Source organism: Amblyomma mixtum, chromosome 2 (assembly GCF_055824585.1).
Source record: "Amblyomma mixtum isolate Tamu chromosome 2, ASM5582458v1, whole genome shotgun sequence".
NCBI classification, from domain to species: domain Eukaryota; kingdom Metazoa; phylum Arthropoda; class Arachnida; order Ixodida; family Ixodidae; genus Amblyomma; species Amblyomma mixtum.
Window position 1 is genome coordinate 76,443,560 of NC_143013.1, and position 16,531 is coordinate 76,460,090.

Below are 16,531 nucleotides of genomic sequence, written 5' to 3' on the forward strand. Positions count from 1 at the left end.
GCACACAGCTGAAGGAAAAGGCGTGAATGAGGTGACATAGGTCACGCTCCTTCATGCCTCTATGATGTCCCGAAACCCTGCGGATGAGGTGCGATATCGCGCCTACAACCTGCTTGAGTTCCTTCAGAGTGGTGGTGTTTTTGCCATCGTTCTGGATGTGCAGGCCCAATACACGGAGGGCGCCAACCTCAGGTACCGGGTCACCATTCAGTTCAATGGCAATGGGGGAGCGGGGACAGCGGTGGTTCTTAGGACGGATGAGGAGCAGTTCGGACTTCTCTGGGGAGCAAGACAGTCCGAAGGTCCGTGCGTAATTTTGGTGTAAGGGTGGCTGCTTCCAGAAAGGTGTTCTCTATGTCGCCGTCACTGCCGTGGGTGGTCAACAGGGTGATATCGTCGGCATAAAGAGTTTGCTTCAGGTGGGGAATAGTTGCCAATTTTCGGGCGAGGGGGATGAGGGTAATGTTAGAGAGAAAGAGGGAAAGGAGGGACCCTTGAGGGGTGCCGATACTCTGAAGCGTGTAGGAGGGGGAAGACAGAGTGCCGAAGTGTATCTGAGTCGTGCGGTCAGTGAGGAATGCTTTAATGTAGGCATACGTGCGCGCACCCACATTCAATGGGGATAGAGCAGTCATGATCGCCTGATGTTCAATGCGATGAAAGCTTTGGAGAGATCCAAAGCTAAGACTGCCTTGGTGTGACCTGGAAGAAGCGGGTCAAAAAGGTCGTGTGTGAGTTGCAGCATGACGTCCTGTGCGGATAGATGGGGGCGGAATCCCACCATGCTATGCGGGTAAAGATTGGTGTCTGCCATGTGACTTGTGAGTCTCGCTAACACAACATGCTCGAGGAGCTTCCCGAGGCGTGAGGTTAGCGAAATCGGGCGAAGGTTTTGAATGGTAAGTGGTTTGTTGGGTTTGGGTATGAATATTACCTTCGCGTGGCGCCACGACTGCGGGATGCTACCCTCCCTCCAGCACTGGTTGAAGTATTTCGTAATGTGGGTGATCGATCGGTCGTCCAGATTACGGAGCGTGGAGTTTGTGATTTGGTCTGCACCAGGTGCGGAGTTGGCGCAAAGAATCAGGAGGGCCGCTCTGACTTCCGTCTTCGTGATGTCGGTGTCGAGTGTGGGATTTGCTTGTCCTCTGTAGTGGGGTAGAGGTGAGGGTGCGCCAGGAGAGGTGTACATTGTTTGAATTGTGTCTAGGAGGGTGTCGGGATCGTCACTGTGTTCGTTTGTGAGGCGTGTAACGTGGTACTGTGTTGCTGATTTGGTGCGTGTGGGGTCAATGAGGTGTCGGAGGAGTTGCCATGCGCGTTTGCTGGACAGGTTTCCTGCGATGCCGTCACATCTCTGTCCCCTGTTGGACCGGCAGAGCTCCTCAGAGTGTTGTTGGATTTGTGTCTGAAGCGCGGCCAGCCGCTTTTTAAGTGTCCTGTTAAGTTTGTTGCATTTCAAGCGTTCCAGGAGGCGGTGATAAGCTTCCCAGAGGTGGGCTAGGCGTGTGTCGAGTGTAGGGGATTCGGTTGTAGTTTCAATGTGTCGCGTGTTGTGGTGAACGTCATGCCTGAGTGATTGCACCCATGCGTCGATGTCCGCGATGGGAGTGTCTGGGAGGGCGGTGCGTACAGCGCGAAAGGCATTCCAGTTAATGAGTTTGTGTGTTGTATTTGCGCGACGGGGTGGTTTGTACGGGACAGTGATTTGTATAATGTAATGATCACTGCCCAGTGTATGTTGTGTTCTGTTCCAGGTAACGCCACGGATACAGCGGCTCAGCGTCAGGTCCGGACTGGTGTCCATGCTGACACTGTTGCCGATCCTCGTAGACGTCTGAAACGTGTTGTGCACAGTGAGTTGGAGGTTCTGCAGGAGCAGCCAGAGCCTGCGACCTTGATGTGTCGTGGTTGTGTATCTCCAGTCAGTATGCTGACTGTTGAAGTCCCCGCCGATGAGTAGGGGATGTTTCCCTGCTAGATGATGTAGGTCTCGCAGAAGTGATTCTAGCGAGGCCATCGGCTGGGACGGGGGGTGGTATATGTTTGCTATAAATATAGAAGGAAGTGAATGTGTGTGATGTATAAGTTCAGTGATCACGCAGGGCGTCTGAGACTTGATGTGATGAGTTTTGTAGGTGAGGCTGCGGTGGACAAGTGTGGACGCTCTGAGTGTGTTAGTGGTATCTGAATGTGTAGATGTGTAGCTGGGGAGGGTTGCCCGGTGTGCAGTCTCCTGGAGCAGAAGTACGTGGGGCGTTGGTGTGATGGTAGGAAGAAGTTGTTGCAGAGGTGCGCGCTTGGCCCGGAAGCCGCGGCAGTTCCAAGTTAAAATGGGGAGATAATTAGAGCTCCCCCACGCCATATTGGATAGTAGGGGGCTTGAGGATGGTAGTAAGACGGGTGTCAATTGGTATGTGTTGCTCAGGAAAGGTGACTTGTGCTTTCGGAGGTAGGATGGGGGTAGTGGAGGGGGTTTGAAGTTGGGTGAACCGATGGGTAAGATTATTTTCCAAGAGTTCCATATCTTGGTAAGCATAGCGTCCATACGCTGCTCAAGTTTTTCGGTGAGGGTGGCGGCAAGGTGATTGAATTTGTGATATTGTTCACAGCGCAACAAGAACGGGAAAAACGAAAGACGAAAGAGTAACACAAACAAGCGCTTGTTTGTGTTACTCTTTCGTCTTTCGTTTTTCCCGTTCTTGTTGCGCTGTCAGCGCTTGTTTGTGTTACTCTTTCGTCTTTCGTTTTTCCCGTTCTTGTTGCGCTGTGAACAATATCATGAATACTTACCAACTCGCCCAAATTTCTGTTTTGCTGATTGAATTTGGCCTCGAGGCGGGCGTCTAGCTCTTTGAGTTTGTGGTCAAATTTGGCTTCGAGGGCTGCTAATTTAGCGTCTATTTCTGAGGGCACGGGAGGGGGTGTGGCGTCTGCCTGGGAGGACTGGGGTGGTGGGGGTTGACGGGTGGTTTTGCCGGAAACGCGGTTTGCCCAGGTGAGACGCGAGGCGTTCTTGCTGCCATTCTGCCGGCTTGTGGAAGGCGACCGGGAGGCCGTCGAGCTGCGTCCGTTGGCTGTGCTGGGTTGATCGCAGCGGGAAAGCCGCGATGTATTCGGAGGAGAGAGAGCGTTCCTCGGGGACGCTAGTTTGCGGCCCCGTGCCTTGCAGTTCCCGGTGCCGGTCATATGAGGGCCTCCGCAGAGAATGCAGCGGGGGGTGCATGAGGGCATATCTTTGGGATGGGACTGGCCGCAGCGGGGGCACTTATTTGATCTTGGCTGGACACACACATCCGCCCGGTGGCCTGGGACGCGGCAGTTAGTGATTAAACACGCAACTCTGCCAATTTTACCAGAAGAACATATCAGAAGATGAAGGAAAAGTAAGCCATCAAGAGCAAAGACTTCTTTCGAAACGTGTTTTTCATGTTGGGAACGTGGTACTTGAACAGGATGCTCATATCGTACAGGCGGGCAGTCTCTCGGCTCTTTAAAGATTTACAAATCTGAACCTCTTTAATTCGTCACCTTCAGTGCGGAAGCGGTGCGGCATTCTTTCCACCAATGGAACTGCGCATCTCATTTGGGCGTCTGCACTCGGAAATTGGCTTTAACGCCTCCACGAAAAAAACACTCCTAAGCCTTTTGTTTGCGAGGGAATTTCTTCTGGCTCGTACTGAGAGTAAAGATGTGCTACGGAGTTATTCCACCTGTGCCCGTCCGCGTCTTCGGTCTCATATATTTTTTATGTGTAGGAGTAGACACCCGCACACGGGAATTTCTTGTAAGTAGGCATGGTGTTCTGCTCGATAACGACTTTATATAAACATATGTGTTTAAAAATCAACATACGATACATTATAAACAAAATATTTTTTCTGTAATATACAATAGTGGCATTTATGTACATGTGCGTTCATTAACATATTCACCAGCATAGCGTATATAAGGATACTCTGCTTGATAACGAAATTTTGAGCTACAGGGCAAAAAAAAAAAGACCTAAATTGGATGCGCTTTGAGGAATATAGCACGCTTTAAAGCTTCCGTAACGAAGCTCGGTCTTATTCTTGGATCCAGAGTAGCGGTTACGGACAAATATTTTCTGAGACAAATTATAATCAGCTGTGCTTCCAAATACCTCAAGACAATAGCAGTGCACGGAAGCTAAGTAAAAGATTACTTTCGCTCTAAATCCGGAGTACCTATTGAGTCGCAGTGTATTAGCTAAAATTTCAACCGTAATTCTTGGGGAACAGGATCCTGATAACCGACCCCTTATTTACAGAAAGATAAAAAATAATCGTTTTTTTTTTGTCCTTGAATACATCGGTTATTTTTGTGGCCCGCCTTGTCCAAAATAAAACATTGTTCTCATCAACACCGCAACAAAAATTTGTTCTTTTTGTTTAATAATTTATTTTTGGAAGAAATCCTGCTCCTAATGTTGATTCTTAAGCCTTAACTAATCATATCATGATTATAACGGTACATGAAATGTAAGAAAAATTATACACTGACCAGACAGCTGAGTTCCTAGTCGTCTCCATACTTGCATGTTGCCAAAATTTTCTGCTTTCTTTTATCTTTTTACAACGCGCCTGTGAATTTTGGGAGATCCGAAGCTCTACGAATCACAAACAACAAGCTCGAAGACTTTAACAATCTGTTTAACAATCTTTAACAATCTGCGCCCAACTCAACGCATGCGGAGGAGGTGGCGATCGCCCTCGCAGCCTCCCATCCCGACTCTAAATTCATCCTCACAGACTCTCGCGGAGCCTGTCGTAACTTTGAGTTCGGTTGGGTCACTCCACTCACTCAACAAATTTTACACCGCAGTACTCGCGACGGCGATCCAACTCATCGCTCAATCATATGGGTCCCCGGCCACCAAGGCATGCCAGGTAACGAAGCCGCCCATGAGGCAGCCCGCGCACTCACTCACCGGGCACCAGGCGTCCCTTGGGAGGAGCTTAACCCAGATCACAGCCCTCTCCTTTCTTTTAAAGAAATTACTGAGCACTATCGTGCCGAACACCGGCGATACCCAGTTCCTATGAAAGGACTGGGTAAAGCTGGCGAACGAATTCTCCTCAGGCTCTTTACAAACACCCTGCTGTGCCCGGCGGTTCTCAAGCACTTTAATCCTTCTTTTGACGGCCGCTGCTCATTCTGTGGGGAGGTGGCCGACGCCTTCCACATGGTTTGGGCATGCAGAAAAAATCCTTCTCTCCCCCCAATCACCCCTTCCCCTACCCGAGAGGACTGGGAGGCGGCCCTACTCAGCTGCCAGGAACTATCGGCCCAGCAGGCCCTGGTTCGGCGGACTTGTGTAGCGGTCTCGACCAACGGGATCCCGGAATGAGGGACTCCGACTAGTATTGTAAGGGGTGAGACCCACTAGGGGCCTCTCCCCGAGCACCTCTCTGTACATTACCAAATAAATGCTTTTCTCCTCCTCCTCCTCAAAAAAGGCCATTTCAGCTCTATTTCAGTTCTCTTAAAAAGAGCGGAAGAGTGTTATCGTGAATACAGTCCTGCTTGCGCACAGTTGTATTCCTTATCTGCCTCAGCGAAATTTTGTTGAGGGTCACTGCGCTTCTGCAATCACAAGTAGAGTACAAAACATTTAAAAGAATAACTTCTATTCCGTGGTTATTCAATGTACTAGCACAATATTGCTACAATCACCCAAGTAATACAGTCGAATGGGCTATAGTGTCCTGCAAAAATGGAACGCCCATGGATATCATTGGAGGGGAGAAATAAAGTGTTTCCGGTAAATGTAGTATTACCTCTGGTCTTATAGCTTTCTACAAAAAAATGAAGCACGTAGCGAAGAGAACACAATCAATAAAGGAACCATAAATCGGATTTCCAATCCAACCTGATAATGTCGATGTCGTTTCTTTTCTATTTTCCCATCAACCTGTGTTGGAAGCTTTCGAAGATATCAACACTACTTCACTACAGGAGACTTTTTTATGAAAAGGCGAAGGTTTTAGAGTTGTGTGTGGATCGCGTATGATTGGCTCCTCATTGTAATATTAAGGCGGAAGTCTTTAATGCCTCATCGTTGTAAGCAGCAGTTGTCGACAGAAATGTCACGCTTTTCAATTGGTCGAAACGGTCGTGACGTCACAGTGCGCGAATTTTAAACGGGGCCAATTGTACTTTGACTAATAACCATGCAACCAATTGAAGGGATCGCATAGTGATGCTCCACGGAAGTGGGGCTGAGCTTAGTTAATTGCTTAATCACTTAATTAGCCTAATTAACGTTCCTAGTCAGGCCATATAAATAAATAAAACCGAGTTGAATTGGTCGAGCTCGGGAATCGAACCCCGGTCTTCGGAGTGCGAGACAAGCATGCTATCCACTCCGCCATGCCAGCTCGATGGTTTGGAATGAACAAAGGCGCATCTAGTGAATACGGTGTCTTCGCTCACTCCCATTCTCCTCCCTTCCCTTCCGGCGAGGTTTAGGTGTCCACCGAGATATGAGAGACAGATACATTTCCTTTCCTCAAAAACCAATTTACCGACGAGCGAGGCGTAGAACCGAATGGGCGATGTCGTTCTATGGACTTCCTGGCAGCGTTGCAAGACGCTGTCGCGTTCCACTCTTATAAGGCGAAGCTTAACATCTCAACCACACATCAGTGACCGCACTTTAGGCAAAAAAAGTGCCCCCCTGAATTTTGACGAGTGTCCACCGAGATATGTGAGACAGTTACGGCGTAATTTCCTTTCCTCAAATACAATTTTCATTTTCTTCATTACGGGCCCTCTGTCTTTCTTCTTTCACTCCCACTTCCTCCCTTCCTCTACGGTGCGGCTCAGGTGTCCACCGAGATGACAGAGAATTACTGCGCCATTTCCTTTCCTCAAAAAGCGTTGCGTTCAAAGGGCAAGGCATCGCGCCGAACGGGTGGTGGCGTTCCGTGGACTCCCTGGCAGCGCTACAACACGCTGTCGCGTTCCGCTCCTAAAGGCGAAGCTTAAGCGTTATTAATTAGCAGTTAATTAATATCAAAAGAGTAATCAGTAATTAACCATTAATTTGTGATTTGTGATCACTTAGTAATTAGTACTGAATGAAATTAGTGGTGCGGAAATTAGTGGTGCGGAAAACGCTTTCGCCTCTACGCACTTTAGACAGACAAAGTGCCCCCTGAACTTTTTATTTATTTGTTGTGCGCCAGAGAACCGCTAAATATGCATCTATTTCTCGTTCTGAAATACTACATGATTAAACATCTTTTTTAAATCCAATAAAGTGAAAAGGGTATCAAAGTTCACATTTTACAATAATTTATTTCTGTCAAAATCGCTTCTATTGTGAATCAAGGTGCATCCAAAGCAAGTGACCAAATAAAAGGACGCACAATATCCTGCTGAACAGTTGCCGGAAGTTTAAACCTCCCGATTTGCTTGAGGTAGGTCGCAAACCAATAGATTTAATAGAAAACACAAAAATTTGACGATGTTATTACTGCAAGCCGAAGGGCAAAACATGATGGCAGATGGCTGTTAGATGATTCAATGGCCTCTGGCCTAGCGCCAGCGCTCCGCCTCACCACTACTTGCTGCGCAGTCTTCCTAGTCCGCAACACACTCTGGGCCATCGAGCAATTGTCCCGCTCACGAAATAGGAAAAATTTCAGGGGCGATAAGTTGTACAGGGGGTTGTACAGGGAAGAGAAGGTGAAGAGCTTGATGTAGGTGAGAACGTTTATTACCAATGATTTAAATAGTAGGCGCGAAGTCCGTACATTGCACTTGGATGCCCCCTCATTGTGAAGGGGCACCCTTACAACTCGAAGGATAGCCCCCGGAGCACAATCGTTATGCGAGCACTAGAGATGATCCGGCGCTGGTCTTGAGTAGACGAATTGGTCAGAAGAGACTCCCAGTAAGACTCCGCCACGTTTGCTGGTGGGTTATGAGGTAAGGTGGGTCATGTGTGTGTAAGAAGTCTCCTGGTTTGCCTCAAAGTTTGCATGAGGACGGGAATTGGTCTGGGTATCGGGTATGCAGTAGAACTGGATATGGAGCTGTCCGGGTATGTAGTTATCGCCAATGTGCAGCATGCGCCATGGTGAGGGATGTAGCTGGAGGTGCGTATTCCCTTGTTTGTCTCGGTAGTACGAGAGAATATCACGGAAGGAGAGCAGGCGCTCTGAAGCCCGTAGAGGGTACTCGGCTCCTCCTGCCCGGAATGTGAGACCTCAGGCTATTTGCTCTTCCGCGGTCATGGCGCGGCCTTCAACCGCTACTTCCATGACAAGTTGCCATCGGCGGCGGAGTCGGCAGAGGGGAGGAATCCGAGTTAGTATTAGCTCTGCGGCTGGGCATCTCCAATAATCGTGCTTCTCTCAGAAAAGGCCAGGTTTTGCCTGTAATGGGCGTCTTCTCTGTCTTCCTTGGGTACTTATGTCTCTTTTGGAGCAGATTAGTGGCTGTAGGAGAGATTGGGTAGGAGTAGCATGTACCGTTTGCCGGAGACGACGTTGCAGGCATCCGCCCGCATTGGCCCTCAAGTGGCGAAGCGTCAGTGAAGAGCTTCCGCTCTTCTTTCTCCTCCTCTGTAATGCCATTGGCTATGAGAGGTAAAATATATGAAATGAAAAGATGACCGGTTGATGAGCGGATGAAGCCTAGTCCACGAAACACGGAGAGGGGCCGATCGCCAGAAGCCAACGCCAAGGCCCATGGGCGCACCCAATGGTAGCGGTAAGGATGCTGTCTTTGTTCCCGTGGTCTTTGGGTCAGAAAGCAACGGTCCAGCCAGCGTCTTCTTTTGGTCATTGTGTCTCATGATCACGGCTTTTGACAGAGCTGGGGTCTGGGCATGGGAGAGCGGCTGGTCGGTTGTATTGCCGAGCCCCAGCTGGGGCGTTGCCGGTGCGAACCACGAGCACTCCAGAGAAGACCTCTGCGTACGAGACTCCGATGCTCAGGTATAGGACTGATATAAAGAGCTAGCACATGACACTAAGTATTCGGTGGAGGCAAACAGGAGGAAGATACATGATGATAGAAGGCTATGAGGTAATTTAATGGCCACTGGCCAAGCAGGATCACTCAGCCCGCGCCACTGCCCGCTTCGCCGTGTTCCAAGTTCCTATGAGTATATTTAAAGGCAGCCTCCCTTAAAGCAAATAAACAGTTGGCAGATTATTAGAAGTCCGAACACCGGTCAGCATAGTCAGTGTCAATACAGATAATATGAAGCCGGTGAAGGCCAATGTTTGTCTTTTACCAACAGACTAACTGAGGCCCTCATGTAGTCAACGTGCCTACGAGAAGACAAAATACCCTGAATGTTTACTTTCGCGTGAGAAGGACAATGCACACATCCAGCACATCTTGCGTATCTGTCGCTGTGTGAAAAACTAAAAAAATGTTGGATTCCGTACAAACGCACCAGGATGCAATCGACTGGCACTAGAAAGAATATGCTGACATCTGGGATTGGTAAATGTTCTCTGGAAAAATTCACAGACTTTTAATGCCTCTCGTAGGAGGCAGCACACCACTATAGTCCCCGCTTCTCGTGGATGGCTCCCCAGCGATTGACTCGACGTGTGGAAATCGCGTTTCCTTTTCTGGTCCTCGTCTCCATCTTTCACGTTCCCATCATCTTTGTAAGACTTTTCCACTTTTCTGAACAATTCTTGGAGTTTGTAGCGAAAGCTATACTAGGCTAGCAGAAGCGCATTTCGCGGAGCCTGGCAAAGGCCACTGCTTCACAAGAGCCGTTACAATGGCAGCCAGTACCCTGGCAACCATGGCGGAGTAGCCGCTGTGCTGCACTGCGCATGCGCACAGTTGCGCCGCGCAGCTGGGATATAAGCGGGAAGCGAAACGCTCGGTCCTCAGACGCGCACCATGGAAGGAGAGTGGCCTTGCTCGTCACGGCAGCAGTGCAGGCTGCATGAAATTGAGTCTTCCGATCCCGGCCGACAGCGTGAAAGGCCGGCAAGACGCCGCCAAGCAGCTGAACGACAGCGACGGCGTGTCGCTACCGAGATGCCAGTTGATGAAACTGTTTTCACTACGGATATCCTGGCCTAGCTGAGCTAAGCCAATGCCATTTTTTTAGTCAGCCCTGGTTGCTAGGGATAGCCTTGTGTGGAAAACTTCCCCGAGTTCAGGCATGTGTTGTTGTAGTTAAAAGTTTATAGCTGACGTGTACGAGACTTCCTTGGAGGTCTCTGTCGAGTCTACTTCGTGAGCTCCATGATTGGCAGTTGGCACCGTGGCTGAGCATCAGATATAATTTATGACTTGTTCTTTGTTTCCAACCGATTGTCCTCTCAGTACAGATCCCTGCTAAATTCTTCATGATAAGCGGGAACAGCTTTTTACGTGTCCACGTGGTTCATAGCGAACATGCAGTGAAAACCGCAAGGGTTGTCTCGGTATTTACAGTTACAATTACATTAACAGGTGCCGTAGTTACCGGAGACAAGGTAAAAGAAAATTTCAAAAGGGTTTTGATTAAAAATTTTGAAATCCATCAATATCAAAAACTTTCTGGAGTAGCGTCCTATGGAGTAATTCTCGCAACAATCAGCCCACACCATTGAACAATGCCCCGATAAGTTTTCTCAGACGATGACCTCGAGAACATCTACGAATCATTGAAGTGAACAAATTTCAGTGACATAATTTCCAGCGACGGTTTGACGTAAAAAAAAAAAAACAGGGTAAAACGCCGCCAGAGGCGTGATAGGTCGTATCTGACAACCCGCGTTCACAAGTTGGCAGTTAATAATGTCGTCATGTATTCCCTCTAGGCGTAAACAGCATATTAGATTACTGAACCTTTACAGCTTCGTCTCCGTCTATTACAGTGAGAGGGTTAGGGTTAACGTTCTGTGAGAGTCCGGCGTCGTTGGCTGTGTTGTCGCCGACAGCGGCTGCATTGGAAGTGAAAATCAGGTGGACCACCGTATACCTAAGCCATCAAAACCTGCGATTCATGGCAGATATCAGTCTAATTAATTTGTCGCGAAAGGTGTCTCGGGAAGAGTAATCTGGGTCTCACAAGCACCACCGGTGGCTATGTTTGAAGCAGTCACCTTACGGGACAGTGGTGCTTCGTTTACCCGCTGCACCACTGCACCAGGAGCGGTATCAGGTTTCCCATCGATTTATAAATGTAAAGCACAGAATGCCTAGTTCCGCATATATGGAACATTAAACCATTAGCCCCTTAGGCGGAAGCTTAGGTGCGCCTTCCAGTTTCTGCGTTAACAGGCCGATTGGAATCAGTATTCTTAGCCATGGAAACATCTCGCAGTCCAAAAAGAATGACGTACATGGAAGGCACAATTAAATAAGTGCGAAATAATAATAAAAACAGCGCCACACTAAGGACATGTTAACACAGCTACCATGAAAATACTTGGTCCCAGATATGGGCAAATCTAACAATGCAGGGATGATGCTGGCGGACGATAGACTGCGAAACTACGCCCATTAATGCATGCAGAATTCGCTGCGTGGTAGAAAAGTGGTCGCTGAAACACTGCTGCATCCCTTCCTCATCCACGTGGTACTACGCACGAAGAGCGCTGCCTCTGCCGAACTCTCACATTTTATAGTCATCACACAGCAACCTTCGCGCGATTTCAATGAGATCTGAAGTGAATGTACATCCACTCATGTAGTCGGCAAGTCGTATTTGTCTTGTCAACTTTAAATCTATGGAAAAGGAGCTCGGAGGCCTGCATTACGGTAGCTCAGATGGTTAGTCAGAACGAGATCCCATATGCATCCTCTAGGACCATGGTACGCCAGAAGAAAGCAAGAGACCCGGCTTCATCACACTGACCAGCGCCAGCGCCCATAGTACAATCCTTCTTTTTAAGCCTTTTACCGCTAAGGGCCGACGTGATCCAGGGAGAGCGTCGACCTTAAAAAAAAAAACGCTTCGAACACAAGCTGTGGCAATGCGAGCCGCGAAAATAAAATACACTAAGTTTGCAATTCTCATAGTACAACTCAATCGAAAGAAACCATGCTGCCTGAAGGGAACACACGAACACACCTTCGGACAAAAAAACGTTTAAATCTTCACCACCACTCGCATTCACGATGCAAGTGAGCAAATGTTACAGCATGGATGTTTCTCATCGCAACATAGAGTAGTGAAGGTGGCAGCCTTTCTAGGCCAGCTGCTTTCACCCACAGGAAGCCGCCCACAGGACGCCGCTAGCAGCGTAGGCTCAGGCGGCAGGCTTCTCGCTTCCCTGGATGTCGCGGTACCACTCGGTGCTCTTGTCCTCCTCGATCGCCTTCTGGAGCAGGCGGTCGGCCTCAGGGTCAACGGCCGACAGAAGCCGGAACGACTCCGCGTCCACGAAGCAAATCTCATGGCCGTCTGGGTCGGCCACTATGACCACGGTAACCGTCGCCTTGCCCGGCGTGTCGAGGCGTATGAGCGGTTTCAACACCTTGTGGCCGGCCGCCCGCACCCGCTTCTCGATGTCCGGCAGTTCGGCGGCGGGGCACTCGAAAGCCACCCTGCCGTACGCCTTCGCCCGATCGATGTGCGACGCGCTGAGGCGGAAGCGGAGCCGGCACTGCGCGTCGTCGTACGTGAAAGCGGCCTCCATGTCGGAGCGCTCCAGCATCTTCATGCCCAGTATGCCTTGCCAGTAGGACACGGTGCGCGCCAAGTCTGAAGACGCCAGTACCACCTCCTCCACCGGGTCCAGGCGCTTCGTGTCCTCGGGCTTGAAGCACTTCTTGATCACGAACCTATATCCGCCAGGAGCGATGAGGGCGTCGTGTCCTTCGAATTTCTCCACAGGCCACGCAAGGCGCCGTGCATTGTCCGCCACTTTGTTCGAGCGTATGACCACGGCAACAAAGTCATTTCCCTTTGCGTAGCTCCCAATGCCGTAGTTGTAGGTGAGTTCCATGACGAAATGGCTCACCTCGGGACCGTAACCGACCATGGTCTTGCTCCAGTTCAGGTCGTACGGGCCATTACACTCAGCGCGGCAGCCGTCTTCGAATTCCTCGTGCCGTAGCACCCGCATTCCAAGAACGTGTTTGAAGAACCTAATGGTCGCCGTGCGGTCTCCCACCTTGAAGACGAAATGCAGCGCCCGCCGCACCATTTCTACGCACGTTGACAATCGAATATCTCTTTGGTGCACAATATTGGCCTTGGTTTCGAATTGAAACGTTGCTGTCACTACCGCAAATACGAGACAGCCACTTCTTCTTCTTCTTAGATGCTTAGATGCTTAGACGCAGCTGAGCATCGTCTTCGTCTTTCGCCCATGCGCACTGCACCACAAAAAAAAGTTTAGATAAAAAATAAGGAGAGAGAAACACTTTTGGAAAGCACAAAATTATTTGGTCGGCATGAAACATCCACTCGCATGCATGGGGAAGGGATTACGGGATAGATGACGGAAAGAGAAAGGAGCATAATTAAGTAAAGACGTAAAAGCAGAAAAAGAAAAAAAAATCCACAGACACTACAACGTATGCGAATGCGAAAGCATTACTGTCCCCGGGTGGATTGCTTATTCGTAATGTTTGTACAAGCATTCGCTGCCGTCCATTTCTTGGCAGATGATGCACTCACATGTGCATGGTCATATGCTGAATCGCAGACGCCAATGTCAACAAGCAGCGGTCAGTACGAAGCCGGCCAAAGCGCCCTTTAGAACAATCATACCCAACAATGCTGGAAACAAGCATTTTTGAACGGATAAGAGTTTATGGGTGCAATTTTTTATATAATGTGAGATTTCACTATAACAACTATTATATCCGCAGGTCTGCAGTCCTTAGTCTTGCATTTTTTGCTATTAACGTTTTTTGCGATCGTCAAATGCATTCCCCATTGACTTTTTACGGCAGTCTTAACTGATCCATGCGAGCGACGCAGAAACTTTAAAAGACAAATTGTACTTAAGTACAATTTGTCTTCTGAAGTTTCCGAAGAAGTTTCTGAGAAAGCTGTATAGCTTTCCTTTGTAGCCGTATGGCAGCGCTCGGGTGGATGTCAATGAGTAATTACTCCCTTATTACGGCCACAGTTATCGAAAGATCAAGGTTCTGGTCATCGAGTTTAGGCGTATGCTCGGTCATTGTGTGCGACGGATTATCAATGAAAGACTATAAATAAGGGCTGGGTCGTAACTAGGGAAAAATTTTCTTGTATTGCTTGCTTTCATCGTTTACGTATTAGCGGTTTTCGAGTTCCTGCTACAACGACTCGAGTTATCAACTACAGCACCAATTCTCATTCAATGATGAATCGTTTTGAGCTACCGTACGAATCACAGAGGGTGATTTTTCACTTCCAGTGCCGTGTTCTTAGAAACAGCAACTTCTGTCGTCTGCCTAAAGCGCATTAGCACGCCACAGCAACCTATGAAAAGGCTCAGTTATTTGATTTTGCGTATCTGTGACATAGCTTTCTGACATTCTGTATAAAAGACACTCAGCTCACAGATCTCGCGGTGGGTAATAAGAATAAAGGTTCCTTCCTACGTCCAAACGCTTGACAAATTACCAGTTAACAGGCAACGATGCTTTTAAATTCCCATCGATTGAAAGTCTTTTATTGATTAAAAACACTGTTTCTTCTGCCCTCCATATCATGCTATAACTGCATCTGTTGCTGGATGAAACAGCTGTCTCCACTACAATCGTTTCCTGGAACCTTCAAGATAGCACTGGTGAAGCACATGAAAGAAGTCTCAAGCTCCCAACGCTGACTTTCCAATCTGCGTAATCTACAAGGTAACCTCGTCGTTTATGTATGAGCCTTTTACATCTACATAGCATCCATTTTTAGCATCCAGCTTCAATAACTCCGTAAATTACCTGCCCATATTTTCATAAGTTATGAAGCATTGCAGTGATTTTAAGTTTGTTTGTTTCCTCTTTCAGCGATTGATGTAAGTGTTGCAATTTTGTTAGTTTCCCACGAGCTTAACTTTACATATGGGCTTCCGCTGAAACATTTAATACCGTGTGTGTTAGTTGTTTTTACCTTTAATGCGACTTACAATCGGTTGACTGATACCGCTTGGAGCGGTTCTTTTTTTCTGTGGATTTTTGCTTAATTACTGGTTGTATTTCTCCTTTCTGAAGTTCGCGTTTTAGAAATTTGAGTGTCTTACAATGAAAATATTATAACCCAGCGCGGAGGCTCGGGGGTTATGGCGCTCGTCCACAGTGGCACGTGGCAGTGCAGTTAATGATTCATTGGGAGAGGTTTTCCGAGAAGAGAAACTGCGCCACACACGCCTCATCGTTGGCTGTGTTTGATGGAGCCACCTGCCGGGTCAGTAGTGCATCGCTTAACCGCTGCATGACTGCGCCAGGAGTGCCATGAGGACAACACACATTCTATGTATGTAAAGCAGAAAATGACCCCTTCCGAATATCTGAGCACGTAGGCGGAACCTAGATGCAGTGATATTCCAATAGGACCCGCAGATGCTTAAGGGACACATTATCCCTACCGTGTGATATCTAAAAGGCAGAACGTAAGTGTCCCCTCAAGTTCCTGGCTGGTTTCTTCGTGCGGGTATGGAGCTTCGACAGTCCTTCGCATTTCTCTCTTCAACCTCAAACCTCGAGGTTCGGAGCCCAAGCCTGCGTGAGCAGCCACCATTCAAGCTACTATTATCTCACCACTCTAAGAGGGCCATTTCTGCTTTCTTGAACTAGAGAAGCAGGGTTCAAGAGCCATTTTCATAGCCTTCTTGCAGCCCTCAAGGTACATACAAAAGGAAAGGAACTCTAATGTGATACTGGAGCGAAATGAAGTGCCCTGACTCTATGTTAAAGGCTCTGACCACAAAGGGAGGAAGGGTCTTCAATCCACAACTCCTAAGGACGGATTATGAGTCACTTTGACTCTAGAGTGCTCCCTTTCCTTCATGAGAAGCTTATACTCGACGCATATATCCTGCTCTGAACGCATTGGTCTCCCCCTGCAATCAAAGTAAATTAAGATGCCAGGGCTTTCTCGGTAACCATGAAAGAGAACGCAGACTTATGGGACATCGGGCTGACCAGCTTACGGGTGTACTTCCGAGCTGACAAACCCTTATGGGTGTCTGGCGTACATTGCCGAAAAAATGCCGATAAACGAAGGAATGGTGATATTGCGCTTGGCCTGCTTGTGGGGGCCATTATGGTGCCCTGATAGATAAGCCTTGGAGAAGAGCCCCACGCTGTGCTCTTGGGAGTTGCTCTTCAGTGTCATGCGAGAGAACTCTAATAGCACCGCCGTTCCTTTCTTACATGTGGCACCTATCCTGCCAGCGTGCAAGGAAAGCAAGAGGTAAGGAATCAGTAACATCATGAGCAAGTCGTCAATAAACAATTAAGGAGTTTAAGATCATTATAGCCGTTGCTTCAAGTTTGTTTCAGAATATATGGAAGGCACGATTAATTCTATGACGATGTGTCATGTCAACACAACGCAGTAAAACAGTAAACCTACTTTTCGGCAGTTGTCAAAAGATATCAG

At 48.3% G+C, this 16,531-nt stretch overlaps 1 pseudogene; it reads right to left on the minus strand.

The window, feature by feature from the left end:
• Positions 1–12,245: 12,245 nt before the first annotated feature.
• On the minus strand, positions 12,246–13,145 carry LOC149359797 (glyoxalase domain-containing protein 4 pseudogene; annotated as a pseudogene).
• Positions 13,146–16,531: the final 3,386 nt, after the last annotated feature.